Consider the following 21,985-nt stretch of genomic DNA (forward strand, 5'->3'; position numbering starts at 1 on the left):
ATATTCATATTTGAGAAATTCGCACTAAAATGCTGATGAATTTTCATGAGGGTTTTTTAAAAGAAAGATTGCAAAGTGATGTGGAAATGTTGAGAACTAAGATAGGGAAAATGAGAAATGGAGAGAAGCCAAAATGGATAGATTCACCCATCCCCAGCCTCAGCTACCGTTCTAGGTACATTATCAATCTGAGAGTTGCGCACTTGGGACACTGTAATGTTCCCTGTAGTTTCTAGCTGCCCACCACTGGAAACAGAATGCTAGACTAGATGAAAATTAACAGTAGACTATACCTTCTTTCTTATCCTGCCACTTCTTTTTCTCTGGTCTTTCTGCTTCTTTCCGTTTGCTCTTTATCTCTCTCCTTCTGTCTCCATCTCTCTCACACTCTAAAAACTTAGGCAGCAACACAAAGAGAAAATAGTGGCGGCATAGGATTCACCTTGGGCAAAGAGTTGTGAAATTGCAATGTCAGTTGCTGATTTAGTAGCAGCATGAAAATCTCAGGGGACTTTATTAAATCAAGCAATCACCTGTAATGTAGTCTGAGCTTTCATAGGTAAGATCCTACTTCATTCAATGCATCTAATGAAGTTGGGCTCTTGCCTATGAAAGTTTATGCCACAGTAAATGTGTTTAGTCTTTAATAAGCCACAAAACTTTTTGTTGCAAGAGGCTAAGGCTGCAGCACTATACACAGTGACTTGGGAATAAGCTTCATTGAACTAAGGGGGGGTTATTCATGAGTCGATATGCTTAGGATTGGCTGAGCCACACCTGCTCTTCTGGAATGTGATATGGTCATATCTGATGGGATTTCCAATCTCTATGTATGGATGTGAAAGTTGGACAGTGAAAAAAGCTGATAAGAGAAAAATCAACTCATTTGAAATGTGGTGATGGAGAAGAGCTTTGCAGATACCATGGACTGTGAAAAAGACAAATAATTTGGTGTTAGAACAAATTAAACCAGAACTATCACTAGAAGCTAAATTGATGAAACTGAGGTGGTTATACTTTGGACACATCATGAGAAGACATCATTCATTAGAAAAGACAATAATCTGGGGGGGGAAAGGAGGGAGTAGAAAAAGAGGAAGGCCAAACAAGAGATGGATTGATTCCATAAAGGCAGCCACAGACCTGAACTTACAAGATCTGAACAGGGTGGTTCACAACAGATGCTCTTGGAGGCCACTGATTCATAGGATAGCCAAAAGTTGTAATCAACTTAAAGGTACATAACAACAACAACAACAACAACAAGGAACCAGCAGAGAACAAAAAGCATGAGCTAAGAGGTGTTTCACTCCTGCTACTGGACAGATTTTGCAAAAAATAAAAATCTTTCATTGCCAACACACCAAGGAAGACTCGTGACACATGTATGGTTGAAATGTTATATTTATTAAAATATAACACATAATCAATCAAATTCCAATCCGCCAATTAATAATCTCAAATCCTTCAGGCAGGTGAGGCTCAACCTATCTATGAGGGTCTAGACCCTCCAAACCAGGAGGCAAGTCAGTCACATCGTACTGCAACTCCCCAGACAAGGATGTGGGAAAACTTCTCCCTCCTTGCAATCGGAGTCAGGTTTGTGGTTCCAACCTCCGCATCCTGGCCCCACTGTACAGGCGTTCACCATGATGCGCAAGCCGGTCCCACGTGGACACCCTCCGGATCCACACCAGGCATTACGCCTTGATGTTTCACCAGGCAGTGCCATTTACCCAGATGCCTCATCCACCTCCATTTTTAACCCCAATTACCTCACCTGCCCGAATCCAACGCCACAAGAGGGGATCAGCTTAAGCTTGGTCCCCTCAACCCAAAGAAAACAAAGCCCCCAAACCCAACCTAAAATCCTCCAATAGCAAATCACACCCAATATCCGAAAGATGGACACCATCATCTCGAAACAGATGCGGTGCATGAAAACGGATTCTGTCATGAGGAATATATGCCCCACCCAATGACAAAACTAAACTCCTAACTTTCCTATTCACCCACTTTCTGGATCTGTCAATCCTGTTGGGGGGCCGTGCACCCCTCCAAACACGACGCACCAGCATGTCGGACCACACAGGTCAGGGTATGACTGGAAAGAGCATTAAAATCCCGGATGATCCTAAGCAGCAGATCCATACCCGGCTGCTGCACCAAGTCGTTTTCCCCTAAATGAACGACCAACACATGTGGCCGGTTAGGCAATGCCATAAGCCGACACACCAAAGGCATGAGCGCATCCCAAAACATGCCCCTCTGAGCCTCCCAGCCAACCGTTGCTCTAGCGGAAAGCTGCAGCTGTGTCCCGGCAAGCGTAGAGAAGGCTTTCCGATGGGCCCAAAATAAAATTGAGTGGCCACACAGGACGACCCTCGCAGGCACAGGAAGGCTCAGCACACCTAAGAAAGGAAAGAACAACACATTAGAATCAATAACTGATATAAGACTTGAAAGCGGAAGAACGCCACCTTCCAATATCCTGAACGCTCATGCCTACGAGGGCGGCGGCCGTAGCCGCCCCAATCCGAAAGGAATGCAGCCCATAGACTCCAGCATCGCAACCACTGGCCAACAAGGCCCGCCGAACAACGGCCCAAAATTGAAATTGAGTCAGGGCAGAACCATCCACATGTATAAAGAGGTAACGCTGGCCCGCTGGCCTCATTGACAGAAATAAACGCACTGCAGCCGCTGGGCACAATTCAGGGACCTGGCAAACTCTCAATGAAATAATACTGCCACGGCCCTTTTGATCAGTCTTAGAGACTCAAAGGGAAAGCCTAACTATATCTGCACCTAGCGCGCAATCGCCAAAGCAAAAGGCTTGATAGGACACATCGCGCTTCGAGGAAGGCAATACTTCACTAGGGCGAAAAGCACCATAGAACATCGTCAGTGTTACTGCGGCGAACAGGTGCGACTCATACTGAGATGAGCACAGAGACTTAAATAAAGGCAGGATCTGAAGGAGAACATCGGGCGTGATTGGCCTCCTTCGGTCAGTGGGCCTGTGAGCGGAATGCGACCAACCCTGAAGGACCTTCCTGACCCTAAAATCTACAGAATGATCCTGCAATCCTCTTGCCTTGGAAATAAAGGCCAGCGCAGAGAGGTGTCCGGCGATGGTAGAAATATGAGATTGCCCATTCAGATATAACATAAACTGCAGCCAATGTGAACAAGAATAGGCCATACAGAAGGCAAAGCACTTATGGCACGGAATGCCTGGAACGTCCCCAAGGCAAGCTGGTACACCCTCTGAGTGCTGGGAGCAAGGGCAGAAGTTATAGCTGAAGAACGCCACCTGCCAATCACCTGGACATCCTCAATGCTCAAGCCCACAAGGGCAGTGGCCGTAGCCACTCCAATCTGAAAGAAATGCAGCCCATAGACTCTAACATCACAACCACTGGCCAACAAGGCCCGCCGAACAACGGCCCAAAATTGAAACTGAGTCAGGGCAGAACCATCTGCATGTATAAAGATATAATGCTGGCCAGCTGGCCTGAAACACAAACATTGCTGCATAGCAGAAAATGGGCATAAGTCAGGTACCTGGCAACTATAAAGAAGCAAAACTGCCATGGCCCTTTTGATCAGTCTTATAGACTTTTAAGGAGAACCTCACTAAATCTGCACCTAACGTGCAATCGCCAGAGCATAAGGCACAATAGGACACATCGCGCTTTGAGGAAACCAATAATTCACTAGGGCGAAAAGCACCATAGAACATCGTCAGAGTTACTGCGGCGAACAGGTGCGACTCATACAAGATGAGCACATTGACCTAAATAAAGGCAGGATCTGAAGGAGGACATTGGGCGTGATTAGCCTCCTCCGGTCAGAGGCCCTAGGAGCAGAACGCGACCAACCCACAAGGACCTTACTGACCCTAAATCCACAGAATGATCCTGCATTCCTCTTGCCTTGGATTAAAGGCCAGCGCCGAGAAGTGTCAAGCGATAGTTATGACAGAAATAAGTTTTTGCCCTTTGAATACAGCATAAATAGCAGAATACTTCCAGAACACGTGTGCACGATGGCAACTGTTGCAGCTGCTCCTATATGAAAGAAATGTAATCCTTAAACATAATGGCCTTGCGAACAACATAGCAATAATCAAAACTGAATCAATGCGTAGCCATTGATACATGAAAAGATAGTACTGGCCCACTGGCCTAACAGAGAGAAAGGTCCCTCAGCGAACCAGGGACAGAGAGGGCGATGGGCAGCCCCTCAGCTTCACCACTCAATCACAAGCCCACTGGTCCGTCTTAAGCATATGCGCTGACAACAGCACAGCAATATAAGTGCAGGGCTCAAATATTACAATGACTTGCCTGGAAAGCTAATTTTACCAGGGCAAAAGGCTCCCTAAAATTATTGGTAAGGCCACCGCCCAGGATAACTGGCCTGGAAGAGGGGGGGGGCACTAAGAATCATCGAAGGCAGGAACATCAACAGTATAACAGGCCACATAGGACCAGGCGGTCTCAGGGTGGAATGCGACTAGACTCCTTCGGTTTTCATAAAATGGGTTCTTGAATACATTTGGCCTGAAAATTTTGCCTGAAAAAGGCAAAAAGGAGGCAGGATATATTCCCAACGGTAATGTCCTGCCCTCCTTAGTAGAGCATGGGCTGCAACAAGGTGTACATCATTCATACATGGATGACCTCATAGGATCAGGCGGCATTCGGGTAAAATGCAACTGTACTTTGCGAAATAAACGCATGCACAAGGCGCATAGCTCAAATCACGTTGAGGTTCTGGGGATTTACCACATAACCATAGCCAAGTGCTGCACTGAACGTATCATGCGGATCAGAAGGGCAGAAGGCCACATATATACCGCAAGCACTGTTGGAAAATAGTCCAGAAAATAAATTCTATTGTGAGCCCCTGGCACCTTAAAAGCAGCCAGCCATTATTCGGCACACCCAAGATCCTGAATTGACACCAAAATACCAACCACCGACTGCATCAAAGCTTACCTAAAGTTCAAGCTACAGGAGCAAGTCCTTTGTTCTTGAAGAAAGTCAGAGGCAGCATGCTTCTGAAAACCAGTTGCCGGAAGCCTCAGGAGGAGAGAGTGTTCTTGCACTCGGGTCCTGCTTGCGGGCTTCCCCCAGGCACCTGGTTGGCCACTGTGAGAACAGGATGCTGGACTAGATGGGCCACTGGCCTGATCCAGCAGGCTCTTCTTATGTTCTTATGAAAGAATGGCCGTTGAAGTCACATCTGGCCAGCAGCACTTGCACAACCCAGTAGAAGTGATCAGGATCTAGACGACGGCCTGGCCATAACGCAAAAGCCCACACAACCTATGCAGGTTTCCCACAGAAGGTTCTTCTTCATATGATGTAAACAAGTGCTGCCATCCCGACGTATGAATGAATGTGAATCTAACAGGTAGCAGCGCCTAGTATGCACGAGACTGCCATGAAATAGATGTGATTGAAGAGGGTACCTGTATCTTGTGAAACAAGCAGTATTCTATTCATATTTTTGGAATAAAGTTAAATTGAATTAAAAATGCCTTGGAAAAGCTTCATGATATAGATTTACCAAATGCTAGAGGAACAGTTTAAGCAAGAACCAATAAGCTATCATTCCTAAAATAGGCATATTTTATATTTCATTTAGCTATTTCAGGGATAAAACAAAGCATTTAAAACTACAGGCAATAGAATGCCTTAAGCAACCAACGTATTAAAACATTCCTGCTACACTCCAGCTATAGAAAAACTATTGTTATAAGCTTATTAACTACTAGAGATCCATAAAGAAAATTACAGTTAAAACTTAATCACTCAAAAAGCCAACAAACACTGATTTAGCAAACTTATATATATATATATGTATATATATATATATATATATATATATATATATAATTATTTACTGATTTATTTATTTATTTTTCCATTAACCTTAACGTATTGGCTCTCAGAAAGCCACAACAATGAGTTCACCTGGCTATAGAGCATTTCTTTTATGCTTGCATAGCATAAATTACCTTCCTGTGAATCACACTTATACATATGTTGAAGCCACATAAGAAGTCTGAGATGTGGGATTCCAATGAACTCACCTTAAAATAAATTATCTATTGCCCTTTAGATGATATTACATAAGCATCTATACTTTTTCTCATGCACAATAAATGCAACAAAATTATGAAGCTAAATGATCAAGAACAGCATTTTAAAAACCAAAACATGAATGTAGGAGTACAAACAGAACTAAATATAAATTGATATAGGGAAAAGCATTAAACATAAGGAACGGGGTGTGTGTTAAATTTACATATATATCTATAAATATATTAAAATGAATTCATGTATTTATCTATTTATTTATTTAATAATAAAAATATATATCTATAATTATCCTAAAATTAAATTATGCAATTATCCATTGATTTAATAATCATAAAATTGTATGATATATAATAAATTAATAAGACAAAACAGACACCCCACCACCCTTTGAAGCAACTCACACCTCCCCCATGAAAGCGGCAAAAGGAACAAGAGGAGGTGCAAGGGGAGGTGGTAAACGACCCAACTTCCCACAACACCCAATAAGGGGTGGGAGAATTACAGAGCAGGCTGAATGGAAGGGGGTGTGTGACAGAGGATACCAACAAGTGGGGGGTGCTCGTGCAAAACACCTCGACAAATCCCAGTCCAGGAAGGCCCCAGTAAGGCGCAAGGAAGGCCCCTAAAACAAACGGGGGGGGGAGGAATGGTGCTGGAACGCACTATCAAAAGGCCCTCTCCAACAAGACCAGCACAAAACATGCTGCTCAAAAGGCCCCTAAAAAAAAATTGGGGTGGGGGAATCACTATAACTCACCAACTGTTGCAGAGCAAGCAGCAAGATTTTAAAAACAAAACAAAAAAGAAACGCTTGCTCGCAGTTTTTTGAAACTGCCCGCTATCTACCCGCTGACCAGCTGACGGGCAGGGATAAAAGGGGAAAGGAAACGACACCCCAGGCTCTAAATAACGCCGGAGCAGGCAGGGAGCAAAACAGGCAAAGAAAAACAGACAACAACGACAACAACAAAAGCCAAGCAAGCAACGCCTGCCTGCTATTACACAGGGAATTTATTCACCCGCAGCACAGCTGAAGCGGGAATGAGGAGAAAGAAACTACACACGCACACACTCCCTAACACACTGGGGTGGCATCTGTGAGGGAGCAAGTGAAGGGGAACACGCAGCAAGGAAGGCGGGAAAACCGCCACAAACCAACACCGACTCTGTAACAGCCCAGCTGCTTCGCTGCAACGGGAAGAAGGAAACACAGGAACGAAGAAATCCAGCGAGGGAAGCTGAAGCCATCCAACAAAAGAGCTAAATGCAAGCGTGCCACAAGGCAAAAAAGGCACGCTCTTAAAGTGGAGCAGGCTATATATAGCCGCTCAAAACCCTTACCCCATTGGTCAAGATACCCCACCTGACCTCTTACACAATTTCTGGAACCTTCCCGAGCCTTCCTAGAAATAGGGTGTAGGCAAACCCGCCCCTACCAAATGGGCAGGACCGTCATTTTCAAAGAATACAGTAGGATGACAGGTTTTTTTAAAAAAAAAGTTTAAAAATTCACTTCAAAGGGTATTGCTGAGTTAGCAATTTTTTTCCTGATTCACTCAGCATGCATCTCATTAAAAATTATAAGAAGGACTTTAAAAAAAAGGTAGACGTGCAAAGAATCAAATGGGTCTCTCTTCATCTCTTTGCACATTCTTTGAAATACTTTGAAAAAAAGTAAGGACTTAATTAAATTCTTCTAATAGTACACCAAAACCAGAACTTGAACTTAGCCTGGTGGCAGCCAGTGCAATTCTTTCAGTAGCGGGATGAAATGTGGGAATACCCTGACCCAGTGAGTAGTTGTTCCACTGTATTTTATAACAGATGCGGCTTCCAAATGAACCTCAAGGGCAGCCCCACATAGAGGTTACTAGTGCATGGACAACAGTGGTCAGGGTAACCTGGTCCAGAAACAGCTACAGATGTCTTACCAGCTGAAGCTGGTAAAAGGCACTCCTAGCCACTGAGGTCACCTCGGCCTCTAGATACATAAATGAATCCAGGAGCATCCCCAGACTACAAACCTGCTCTTTCAGAGGGAACATGACCCCATCCAAAGCAGGCAATTGACCAATTATCCAAACTTGGGAACCACCAACCCACAGTGCCCCCATCTTGCTAAGATTCAGACTCCGTTTATTGGCCCTCGTCCAGCCCACCACCGAGTACAGGCAGCAGTCCAGGGCTTGCACTGTTTCTCCTGATTCAGATATTACTAAGAAACAGAGCTGGTTATCATCAGTGTACTGCTGACTCCTCACCCTAAATCTCCTGATGACCACTCCCAAGGGCTTAATATAGATGTTAAACAGCATCAGGCACAAGATGGTACTCTGCGGCACCCCACAGAACAACTGCCAGGGTGCCGAAAGACAATAACCCAATGCTATTCTCTGAAAATGACCTTGGAGATAGGATCAGAACCACTGTAAAACAATGCCTCTGATACCCATTTCACCAAGTTGGCTCAGAAGGATACCATGGTCAATGGTATCAGAAACCACCAAGAGATCAAGTAAGAATAACAGGGTTGCACTCCCCCTGTCCTTCTCCTGATAAAGGTTATCCATCAGGGTGACCAAGGACAATTCAGTCCCATAACAGGCCTGAACCCAGACTGGAATGGGTCGAGACAATCTGTTTCATCTAAGAGTATTTGTAACTGCTGCACCACAATCCTCTCAATCACCTTCCATAAAAAGGGGTATTTGCAACTGGGTGGTAGTTGTCACAAACTAATGAGTCCAGGGTGGGCTTCTTCAGAAGTGGTTGGATCACCACTTCTTTTATACATTTTTGTATGTTTTTGTTAATAAATTAATTTTATGTACACTTGCCACTAATATATAGATTTTTGTAAACATTCTTTGGCTCGAGAACTGCATTGAAAAATTCAGGTAAGTGTGAATTTCAAATGATGACTATGCTTTGGTAGTCACATTGTTTTGGAAAGTGGAAATTTGATAGATTTGGCTTTAAATGCAAACTGACTTGAATTTCTCCCTCATTCCTTGCTACAGCCTTTCCTCTGCCCTGGGCTGAAGCATCCTTCTCCTCCCTTTTATGCTTAGCAGTAAGAGCATTATTTCAGTCCTGGTATAATCACAGATCTCACTAGCTTTCAAAGCAGAATATCTTATATTTTAAAGCAGAGGGTTGGGATTGGGATTAGATACTCTGTTAAAAACTGCCTATAGCCACAATCAGGTATGCAGATTCTGGGTTAAGTTAACACACAAAGGTGGGGTTGGGGGCATTCTAGCTCCACTTAGGGACGGACAAACCTGTCAATTTTGGTTTCTCCCAGTTTCCAGTAAGTTCTTCCTGCTTCCACATCAGTTTGGTTTTTTTAAAAAGTCTGCATGAAAATTTGTAAAAGTTTTTAATGCAATTGTGCTTAATATTTACATTTTTGCCAACTTCAGATTGGATTAATTGATCTGTGCTAATCATCAGCTTCAGTATCAACAAATGGGGTAAAATCTGACTTATTTAGTTTATATAGGGGGATGCATCCAGGTAGACCCTTATGCCCCTTTTGGTTTGCATTGTCTGTAGAGCACCTCACAGAGGTGATTAGATCTTGCCTTTATAAAAAGAGTGTTAAAATTGGGAGAGATGAATTTAAACTGAGAACTAGAAAAGGTCCTCAAATGCAAAGATACCAAAATCTGATATGCATTAACAAGTTTGCTTCAAAATATTTTGAAATGAATGGAAATGCCAATCTGCCTTTTTCAAACACTCTCAGTAAAGTCTTCTCAGTAACTCTCGGCTTTTTCTCACTCCATACAAAAATGATTAATATTTTTGCCACTTAATAAGTTAAACCAACATTAACCAACATTTTTAGAGTGAGGTAAGCAGAGGGTCATTTTATTGAAAGATGTGCACCTTTTGTTATATACTGAGCTAATAAGACACAGGAACAGGTGGAGCTTCAAATTGTACTGGGAATACTGTGATAATATTTTTTACCTTTTAATGTAAAGATGATTTAATGGAGAAAAAGTATATAAATGTTAAGGTTGTCTGTTTTACTCATCTGTGTGATGAAACATTTTGTATTTTAGTTTGGTTTTATTTTATTATTGAATTAAAAAATAAAAAAACCCAGAGTTTGGACGTAATTCGTTACTTGTAATTCATTACTTTTTTGAGGAATGAGTGGGTAATTCCTTTACATTTTGATTGTAATAGAACTAGGAGTAATTTTATTACTTTTGTGGAGTAATTGTAATGTTTCTGGCATTACTTTTGGGCATTACTTGGGGAGGGGGAAGTCTTCTGCTCCTCTGATTTGTGGATGAAAATCATGTGCCTCAAACTGGGCTTCTGTGCAGCATCACTCTTTTCCTCATGCTCTGTGGGTGGGTAGGAGGCAACGAGGGAGGAGGTGGAGAGTGAGATGGGGTGGAGTGGAGAAAACAATTATTTAAAAAAATGGATGGTAGTGGTGAAGAATGGAGTGGAGGGAAAAAGGAGCCGGAGGGCAAGAACACAGATAAAGTAGGAGAAGGAGGCAGCAGCAGAATGGAGATAAAGAACTGTGGAGGTGAAAGATGACAACGTGTGTGTGTGTGTGTGTGTGTAAATACTGTGTTTGCACTTGGCACACAAAGTGGCCTCCACCACCCTCTCTGGCTACTGTGCTGCATTTGCAGTATTTTAACTTTTTTGCATCTCAGGGGAAAATGTTTGCTTGAGTGAGTGTCCCTTAGTTGGTGGCAGGGCAGAGTCCGGGAGATGGTTAAGTGAGAGAGATTATGCTTGCTGGCTGAGGGGGGGTTTGCACTTGGTTTAATGTGCAAAGATCTGAGTGGTGGCCTCCGCCTCCCTCCCCATCTCCCTTACCAGCGGAGAGACCACCACTGCTATCTTACGGATAAAAAGAATTATTCTACTACCTTTGAGTGTGTGTGTGTGTGTGTGTGTGTTTTAATGTTGTTTTAGCTACTTAGATGTGCAGCAGCCAAGGCCAGCACCTTGTAGGCATTTTTTTAAGTAACTGAAATGTAATTGTAGTGATTACTTTTGAGAAAAAGGAAAGTAATCAGTTACTTTCAGAGCAATTGCAATTGTAATGGTAATTACTACTTTTTTGGGCCATGTAATTGTAACTGTAATTTATTACTTTTTAAAAGTAATCTTCCAAGCTCTGAAAAAAACACAATCTAAACCAAAGAAGAAGAAATGTTTCAGTAAGAGCAGACTGGGTAGATGCACATTAAAATGTGAACTAGATGAATTGCTCCACACCACATCATTTTTATCTTCATGAGTTGGAGGAAGTGGGAAGCTTGCTCTCCTCATGCAAGCTCCCCATGTGGTTTTGAACCCTGATCTTTCCAAGGTTCTAAAACATGCAACCTTCACAAGTATAGAACACTTTTCACTTCACACAGCCATGTGACCTCCCACTTATGATGATGGAGGTGGAACTAACATGCTCATCCCCACAGCACATCCTCACATGTTAAGAAGGGCTCATGTTGGCAGTCTTGGTTACGCAAGGCAGATGTAAGTAAAACTATGCCATCATTACAGCTAACTGGAGAAATCACTACACCGCAGGGTATCACTGATCTCTTAACCATACCTGAAATATGAGGTAGTGTTAAATCCAATCCAGGCCTTAGCATTACTGGTTCTGTCGGGTTCTAAGTATCTAAGAGATTTACATTCCAATCCTGAAGTCAGCACTTTGTCATCAGTGTGTTGAACATCAGGTTGAAGCCCAGGTTGGAACCATAAGAGCAGCAGACAACTGCACTGCTGGCTTTGCCCTGCTCCTGGAATGGGATTGTAGCCACTCTGAACATGATTAATCAGCACATTTGGCTCAATAATACCCCCCCAACACAAATCAGCTGGAGATCCTAGGGTTATTGTGCCTTCCTCTGAATAATGTAGCTTGGTTTTTATTATGTTTGCTCTGCAGCTCCTGTTCTGCAGTTGGCTGCTTTTGCTTGTGGTTTAGACTGTGTGACTTGACCTGTTAATGAAAGTTGCTGTTGCCTAACTGAATGGTGCTATATTAGACAGCCATTCAACTCTTTCCAAGTCTATGACTCTAAAATTCTAAAATTCAGTAATTTACTAGGAAAGATGTTAGCTAGCGCAAATCAAAGTTTTGAACACTGCTGTCTAAACTTAACACCAGCTGAAATGTACAAGCATTGTGCTGAGTTCTGAGCATCATGTTGTTCGAAGCACAGTCATAAGCTGGAGGAATATCAGAAAACCTACTGCACAAATAATTAGGTGGCCTGGCATGATGGATGCATGGGGAATGATTAAAAGTGTGACGCAGAGCTTGGCTCCGAAATGGCTGAATGGGACATGATAACAGAGTGTAAACACTTGACAGTTCTAAACTCGAAAGGAAAAAAGGAAAGGCCAATGCAAGCTCAACAGAGGGAGTGGCCTAATATCAAGTCAGACCTTTGGTCCTTCTCTCTCAGGATTGTCTACCCTGACTGGCAGCAGCATTTCAGGACCTTGGGTAGGAGTATTTCCTAGATCTACCTGATCCTGCTCTGCATCTGTATTGGAATTGGTTTTTGTAAAGATTTTTTAAAAGATGTTTTTAGAATATCATTTGTTTGATGCCCTGGGCTTGGGCATCATATAGATGTTAAACAGCATTGGGCACAAGATGGTACTCTGCGGCACAACTGCCAGAGGGCTGAAAAACAATCACCCAATGCTATTCTCTGAAAACGACACTCATGTGGCCTCATGTGCCTTCAGACTATAACCTGGGGCAATAAACCAGGCCTGCACAAGATGTGGCCCATCCAGCTGAACTGGGCTGATTATGGATGTGTTTTGCCCTACCAGGTGCTTGACAACCTTCTCTCCCCCCTATTTTCTGCAGTCGTAGGCAGAACCCTTCTAAGAATCTCAGAAGTTCATTTCCAAATCAGGTTCAGAAGAACAATGCTAGCATAAAAAATCCTAAATTGTGCAAGTTTGACCATGAATTTCTGGGGGAGGGGGGCTCTGGGCAGGTAACTATTTCTCAGCTTTTTTATGGTCTTATGGTTACAGAAAAACAAAACTGGATTTAACCTTTCGTCCACTTAAAAATGGCAGTGTTGATCCAATAGGAAACACAACCCAACAGCAAGAGTAGGGTAGCACCATTATTTGGAATAATTAAAATGTCTCAAAGCAGAAGTAGTGAGCAAACTTTTGAGTTCCCCAGAAAGACTAATACAAGAATGTAGGAAAAGTCCTGCCAGATCATACCAAAGAACCATCTTAGGGGTGGAGAACTCTGGTCCCAGGGGCCAAATGCAGTCCTCCAAACCTCTCCGTCTGATCCTTGGCACTCTCCCCAAGCCACCCCCCGTCCCTTGCTACCCCTCCTGCTGATCCCACATTGCACCTTCCTTTATGGTTTTTGCCTGACTGGAATGTGTTCTTGAACTCCTGCCCTCCTGGATTGAGGATAGAGAAGGGTGTGTATGTGTAGAAACTAGTCTACTGTACCAAAGTAACGTTCATATTCATTGCTCTGCCCACTTTGGCATTTGCCCCCCAGAAGGTTGTTCCAAGGGGAATGTGGCCCTCAGGTTGAAAATGTTTCCTTACCCCTGATGATAAGAAGTGGAGAAGAGCCCTGCTGGTTCAGGTCACTGGCCCATCTAGTCCAGTGTCCCGTTTCTCACCGTGGCCAACCAGATGATTCTGGGTAGCCCCAGAGCAGGACAGATTTTAAGGGAAGAGAAATGATGGAGCATGAAAAAAAAAGTTCTTGGGCACAGAGAAAAAGCCTTGCTAAGATGGAGTGAGAGATATTGTGCAGATAGTTAGACTCAACTAGGGAGAGCTGAGATTGCACCACCATTCTGTGGGAAGCAAGTCTCTCTCTCTCTCTCTCTCTCTCTCTCTCTCTCTCTCTCTCTCTCTCTCTCTCTCCTTAAGAGGACACTTTCAACCCCTTGGTGGTCTGCATGTTTTTATGCGCCTGCTTTAAATGACAGAGCAGAATCCCAAGGCTATTAAAGAAACCAGGTACAGGCTGTTTTTAATGTTCTTTCCCATTTCATCTGAAGTCCTCACATTTCCCTGATGTGGCTTGAACTTTAAAGGCTTCTGCTTCAAGCGTTACTTCTCACTCTAATTGAAGACACCAAACATCTGTTGCAACTAATGTCCCCCAGTTGCTATGACTGCTTAAACTACCACTGTTCCCTGCAAAGGAATTCAGATGTTCTCTTGTACATCTTTGATGTTTAAAGTCCAGGAAAAAAAACCACCCAGCCATCTGTTAATAATACTGGGTCAAATGGCTGTGTACCAGCAAAGATTTGATAATGAAACATATAACATGGCTCTTTGTGGGTGCACATGGAGAAAAAACATGTCCTCATATGCAGATTGCTGCGGCTAGTTAGCATTGAGGCTGTCGTACAAAGGAATCTCTTGCTGGTTTTTTTTATACGGTAACCACACTTGATCCTGGAAAATAGTTATTTTCCTTTGTGCTGTCTTCTTCACAGCTCTATATTAGCGTCTGATAATTGTTTGCTTTGCTTGTGGCTCTGGGAAGGCTAATTTCCAATAAAATCTCATTTGCCCTCCTGTCCTAATAGGTTTGTTTTTCCAATTCCCTCTTTCAGCTTTTATTTTCACTCTGAATTTGGCAATCTCCATTATGCCAGCCATTGACTTTACAGCCTTATTCACCTGCCAAAAGAAAGCAGCAACAAGCTGGGACTAAGAACAAACGAGGAGGGATTTTGTTTTATTTATTTATTTGGCCTATTTTTATCCTGCCCTTCATCCAAACGCAGGAAGAAACCATTTCAATAAAATAGCCATATCAGTCTCCATATAATAAGGAAAAATAAATACATAAAACGCTATGCGCCACAAACTGATCAGCTGAACATCAGCGTAATCTCCCAAATGCTTGCAAAAAAGCTATGCTTTGATCTGGTGACAAAATGACAATAGTGACAATGCCAGCTAAATTTCAAGGGGCAGGGAATTCCAAAATTGGGATGCCACCATGGAGAAGGCCCACCCACAAGCCACCACCAAATATATAGATCACTTGTGGGGTTTTGTTTTGATTCAGGTGATAGTGATATAACTGCATTTGTATGTCAGGATAAACCATGGTTTATTGTGATGGTAATGAGTGTCTCCACAGGGTCCCTCCCCACTCCTGCTCTGGCTCAAAGAGTTGGAAGCTTTCACATCCATTTTTGATTGCTGCTGCTTGCTGCCTCCTCTGAAGCAAGACAAACTGATTGCTTTGAAGTGTGTGTGTGGGGAAGCCAACCTTTACATTTTGATTGTAATAGAACAAGAGTAATTTTATTACTTTTGAGGTGTAATTGTAATGTTTCCAGCATTACTTCTGGGCGTTCTGGGAGGGGGAAGTAGGGGAAGTCTTCTGCTCCTCTGACTCGTGGATGAAAGTCATGTGCCTCAAACTGGGCTTCTGTGCAGTGTCACTTGGTTAGGGTTCTGTGAGTGTTTACGAGGGAGAAGTTGGGGAGCAAGATGGGGATGGAGTGGAGAGAAAAAATGTTTTAAAAAATGGGGTGTGGTGGTGAAGTATGGCGTGGAGGGAGAAAGGAACCAGAGGGCAAAGATGTGGATGAAGGAGGAGGAGGCAGCAGCAGAATGGAGATGAACAACTGTGGAGGTGACAGACAACAACATGTGTGTGCGAATATTGTATTTGCACTTGGCATGCAAAGCGCCCTCCGCCACCCACCCTGACTACTTTGCTGCATTTGCACCCCAGGGGAAAATGTTTGCTTGGGTGGGTGTCCCTTGGTTGGTGGCAGGGCAGGGTCTGGGAGGTGGTTAAGTGAGAGAGATGATGCTTGCTGGCTGAGAGGGTATGTGTGTGTGGAGGGGTTACACTTGGTTTGGCATGCAAAACTGAGTGGTGGCCTCTGCCTCCCTCCCTGCCTCCTTTACCAGAGAAGAGACCACCACTTCTATTTTATGGATTAAAAAAAAAAATCTACTACCTTCTCTCTGTGTGTTTATTTTTAATGTTGTGGTACGCTACTTAGGTACAGAGCTTGGAAGTAACTAGTTACAACAAACGAATTACTTGTAATTTATTACTTTTTTGAGGAATAAGTGGGCAATTTTTTACATTTTGATTGTAATAGAACAAGGCGCAATTTTTTACTTTTGAGGTGTTCGTGGATGAAAATCATGTGCCTCAAACTGGGCTTCTGCACAGCGTTGCTCTTCCCTCGTGCTCTGTGGGTGTTTAGGAGGCAACGAGGGAGGAGGTGAAGAGCGAAGTGAGGGTGGAGTGGAGAAAACAATTGTTTTTAAAAATGGATAGTGGTGGAGAAGAATGGAGTGGAGGGAGAAAAGAGCTGGAGGCAAGGACGTAGATGAAGGAGGAGAAGAAAGCAGCAGCAGAATGGAGATAAAGAACTGTGGAGATGAGAGATGATGATGAGGACTTCCCAGGAGGATCCCTCCGCCTGTGCTGCCTCTGAGACGGGCTCCCGTCTTGGATGAAACTTATCCAGTTTTAAATTCAGTCAGAAGGGTTTTTTCTGACTGGGGATGATTTCTTCCGGATAAGGAAGAAGCGTGAGATCTGCCACATAGTTTTGTTTTGATTGTTGGAGCCTGGAATTCGTCAGAATTGTCTGTCTTCCAGCAGTTCAGACAGAGCGAGGATTTTATGCTAGCTCAGCTGGATAAGTGACCCGTTTTTTTTTAACGGACTAGCAGGCAAACCTCCTGTCTACATTTATCATTTTCTTATCTATATAGCTAAAGAGATTTGTCAAAGTAACAGCAATTAAGATAACCTAGATGAGGTAAGACTTTCCTTCTTTATTTACGGAACTAAGGGGGAAGAAAATATAAATAGCTTATCTTTTTTTTTTTATTTATTGCAAAAAGCTGACATGGAAAATTGCGTTTTAAAGATTACAACGGATGAGAGCTTTCTGATTGGGAGAGATAAGAAATCTTTTTGATTTACAAGACTTTTGTGTAATATATATAAGGGACTATTTTTTCTGATCTACTTTTTTGTTGTTGTTGTTGACGAATCTGCTCATTCTCTCTGCTACTAGTTATTTGAACGCTGTGAACTAAATGCTGTTTTTGCACTTCTGGACATTTAAGAGATAAGGACTGTCTAGCGTGTGACGTTAGTTGGTTGGAAAGATTAACTCCTTTGTAACTGGATAAAGAAATAAACTGCTCTTTGCTTGGGACATTGAAAATTGAAGGAGTTTTGTTCTTTTGGTTTTAAGAATGGCAATTAAGAAGATCATGGATGTACAAGAAGGGACTTTATTTCTAGACATGCTTCAGAAAATAATGGATGGGATTAACTCAATAAAACAAGAACTGAGAAATAATAGACAAGCGTGGAGAACTGAATTTCATGAAATGAGACAGGAGCTGAAAGAAACTCAGGATTCTATGAGAAAGGAGAATAAAGATAGATCTGGAAAACAAAAAAAGGATGAAAGAGAAATTAAAGGCAAGGTTCAATCTATGGAGATTGGCTTAAATATGGACATGAAAAAAGATTTGGATTTCCTGGCTGTGACGGATCCTGGAGATAAATATTACAGTTTGGAATACAGCGCTGTCTCTGAAGGAATTGAAGAGATTGGAGATAAAGATATTATCGGTTCAAAAAAATTCCTGGACTGGAAGGATTTGATGGAACTTGAAATGGAGAAAGTTAATAGAATTAATCCCTGTTTTGTGTCAATGGAAAAACCTTCAAGAAATGTACTAGTGTATCATGTGGAAAAGAGGAGCAGAGATGCGGCTTTGAAACAATACTTCAGTGTTACGTTTGGATTTGATGGTAAGAAAATATCTGTGATGGAGGAAATTCCTATCAGACTTTTATTATATGACTATGACAGCAAGATTTTTGGGTGCGTAAAGATGGAAGATGGACCCAATATGGATAATGACAGAAGAGCGATTTGAAACTACTGGACACAGTAGATTTGATGAGTTGGATTAATTGACATGTTTATTTAGAAAAAAAAATTGATGGACATATATCTCAAGGATTGGAAACTTCTCTTTGACTTTTTGTGGAAGGATAAAATGATATGATGTTAATGAGATTTGAAACCAACTAAGATAACTGCTGGAGGAAGGTGATTTTATAATCTATTAAGAGATAGGTCTGTTATATATTATAGATTTATAGTTGAATTATAGTGTTTTGAAATTACTGGATTTAGTAGATTTGATGAGCTGGATTAATTGGCATGTTTATTTAGAAAAAAAATTGATTGATATATATCTCAAGGATTGGAAACTTCTCTTTGACTTTTTGTGGAATATTAAAATGATATGATGTTAATGAGATTTGAAACCAACTAAGATAACCGCTGGAGGAAGGTGATTTTATAATCTATTAAGAGATAGGTTTGTTATATATTATAGATTTATAGCTGAACTATGACAAATCGGAAGTCAATATTTTTATATATATGTATTTTTTTTGTATTGTATTAGTTATTGATTTGTGTTGTTTTCTTTTTGTATTATTTTGGTTTTGAAAATTAGAATAAAAATTAATTGAAAAAAAAAAGAGATGAGAGATGATGATGTATGTGTGTGTTTGTGTGTCTTAATACTGTGTTTGTACTTGGCACTGCCGCCCTCCCTAGCTATTTTGCTGCATTTGCAGTGTTTTAACTTTTTTGCACCCCAGGGAAAAATGTTTGCTTGGGTGGGTGTGCCTTAGCTGGTGGCAGGGCAGTGTCCAGGAGGTGGTTGAGTGAGAGAGATGATGCTTGCTTGCTGGCTGAATGTGTGTGTGTTACATTTGGTTTAACACACAAAGATCTGAGTGGTGCCCTCTGCCACCCTCCCCACCTCCCTTACCAGCAGAGAGACCATCACTACTATCTTATAGATAAAAAGAATTATTCTACTATCTCTGTGTGTTTGTGTGTTTATTTTTAATGTTGTTTTAGGCTACTTAGGTGTGCAGTAGCCAAGGCCAGAACCTTGAAGGCACTCTATTTTTTAAAAAAGTAACTTTACTGTAATTGTAGTGATTACTTTTGAGTAATGATAAAGTAATCAATTCCTTTCAGAGCGATTGTCAATTCCTTTCAGAGCAATAATAGTAATTTATTCCTTTTTGGGGCCATGTAACAGTAATTGTAACTTATTCCTTTTTAAAAGTAATCTTCCAAGCTCTGGTTTATGAAACCTGGCTTGTTCCAACAAACCATAGTTAAGATTAACCACAGTTTAGGATTTGGACATAATGCTAAATTGGGCTTAATCAAAACCAGAAGCAAACTCATTTTGGCCACACTGAAGGAGGAAAGGGGAGAGGAAGCATGTGAGTCCAGGGGGACTCATTCCTGTCATGATAAACCATAGTTTATCAGGATGTTCAAACTTGGCCTTAAGCTTTTTTTACACAAACAACAGACGAGGTGGTAAAACTGTTCCTGGGTTATACTTATTCCAGAGCTTGGAAAAGTTACTTTTTTTGAACGACAACTCCCATCAGCCCAGTCCAGTGGCCATGGTGGCTGGGGCTGATGGGAGTTGTATTTCAAAAAAGTAACTTTTCCAAGCTCTGACTTATTCATATTGTAGGTGGAAATGGTAAGGGGGCTGTTTATCTAAACATTCCTATACACACAGAGATGCGGCATATGTGAGCATGTTAGTGAAAAATCACATTTAAGGTCTTCTCTCTAAAATCTCATTTTCTAAGTGCAGAGAGGTCTTTTTAAACGATGAGGGACCATTCAATTGTGTACCGCTCCACTTATAGCCTGAAGTGGTGCAGTTGAGGAAGAGTTTTACCACTTCATCTGCTGTTTGTGTTGACCAAGATTACAGTTTTCATCTTGAGATGCAGTAGTATAGTCTGCAAACTCCTATCCAAGACAAAACAAGTTCCCTTTCAAATCCTTTAGGACAGAAAATCTACAGCTTTCCAATCCTGAGCAACAGGCTCAATGGCCAAACCAATTTCCTGGCATGAATCCCTTTGCTGAGATGTTCACAGACGGGAAAGAGGGAATGCGGCTCTGTGTTCCACTTACTTCATCCTACATTTTGTTATTTATCACTGATGTATCCTGCCCTCTTGCCCAGGAGGTCAAGGCATGGGCTTGTCTTACTTTGTCTTTACAGGGGTTACCTTGTTGGGAGATAGTTACTTGCCCAAAGCCACGCAGAGAGCTTCAAGGCTGAGCAGGGTTTGAGCCTGGTTCTTCCTAAAGTAGGACCATTCATTACATCACAGTGATTCTCATACAATGGAAACAGTAGGCTAGACAGCGGTTGGACAATGTATTTGGCCTATGAATTTGGTCACCAACATAGATAAACCTGATCTCTGTTCAGCAGCACCTCTGTTTAGTTACACCATGGACAGTGGCAAGGCCAGGGCTGTGTGGGTACCAGATTTGCTCCATTGGTGCCTCCCCACAGCCTGGCCTTGCCACTGTCCCCCACCCAGGTAAACTGCAGCAATGTCATTGTTAGAAGGTGGCTGTACCCCACCACATAAGAACATAAGAACATAAGAAGAGCCTGCTGGATCAGGCCAGTGGCCCATCTAGTCCAGCATCCTGTTCTCACAGTGGCCAACCAGGGGGAAGCCCGCAAGCAGGACCCGAGTGCAAGAACACTCTCCCCTCCTGAGGCTTCCGGCAACTGGTTTTCAGAAGCATGCTGCCTCGAAAGCTACTAGTGAGCATCCTTGCTTGAATTACAGAAAAGAGAATTGAAGTGGGCACAGTCTATAGAGAGCAGACTTCTACCTCAATTCAACTTGTACCCATTTGCTTTGAACGTTAGTTCCCATGGGGAATGATGAGGTTTGTAGTCTAGCCCCATTTGGTCTGAAGATGTTGTCCATATCAACTTTGTATTGGTGTACTCCTTGATATTTGTTCATGTACTTTTAAATTATATTCCTGTGGTATAGGGATTAACAGCAGGTCAACTTCTGTCTTTTCCAGGCTTCTGTTGAGTGAACGATGACATGTCTTGCACTGCTTCTCATCCTATGATTGTTAAAAAAGCAAATATTGTATCCACTCTCTGTAACATTTCCTGATCTCCTTTGCCCAGGCACAGCACATTGAAGAAACCATACATTCATTTTGCATGAACAGTTCTGTTGTGAATGGTCTTGTTTTGCTCTGTTCAGCTTATCATTAAAGGTCATTGATTGCGCAGTGCTCCCATTCAATTATGGATGGCACTGCTAATTAGCAGGTTTAATAATACTATCTTTTTAACCACAACCCTAAGACATCACACACACAGAACGCCTAAGGCTCCACCTATCAAAAATAGCACATCACTTTTATCAAGGATTCAGTGACATAAGGGGTTTGACTTGAAATCTTATATAACTTCAAATGAGTAGAGATAGTTCTGAACTTACCTGAAAACTTTATTTTATTATTTATTTATTTATTAAATTTATATCCCACCCTTCCTCCCAGTAGGTGCTCAGGGTGGTAAACAAAAACATTAAAAATACTTTAAAACACAATAAAAACAGACTTCAAAATATATTAAAACAAAACGTCTTTAAAAACATTTTTAAAAATAAGGTTTAAAAACATCTTAAAAAGCAATTCCAACACAGATGCAGACTGGAATAAGGTCTCTGCTTAAAAGGCTTGTTGAAAGAGGAAGGTCTTCAGAAGATGCCGAAAAAATAACAGAGATGGCGCCTGTCTAATATTTAAAGGGAGGGAATTCCAAACAGTAGGTGCTACTAAACAAAAGGTCTGCGTCCTATATTGTGTTTTATATGTCCTAAGATGTGTTTTAAATTTGTATATTTGTTTTTAATGTTTTTAGTTACTGTAAACCACCCAGAGAGCTTCAGC

This window comes from Rhineura floridana, chromosome 5, assembly GCF_030035675.1.
Source record: "Rhineura floridana isolate rRhiFlo1 chromosome 5, rRhiFlo1.hap2, whole genome shotgun sequence".
Classification (NCBI taxonomy): Eukaryota; Metazoa; Chordata; class Lepidosauria; order Squamata; family Rhineuridae; genus Rhineura; species Rhineura floridana.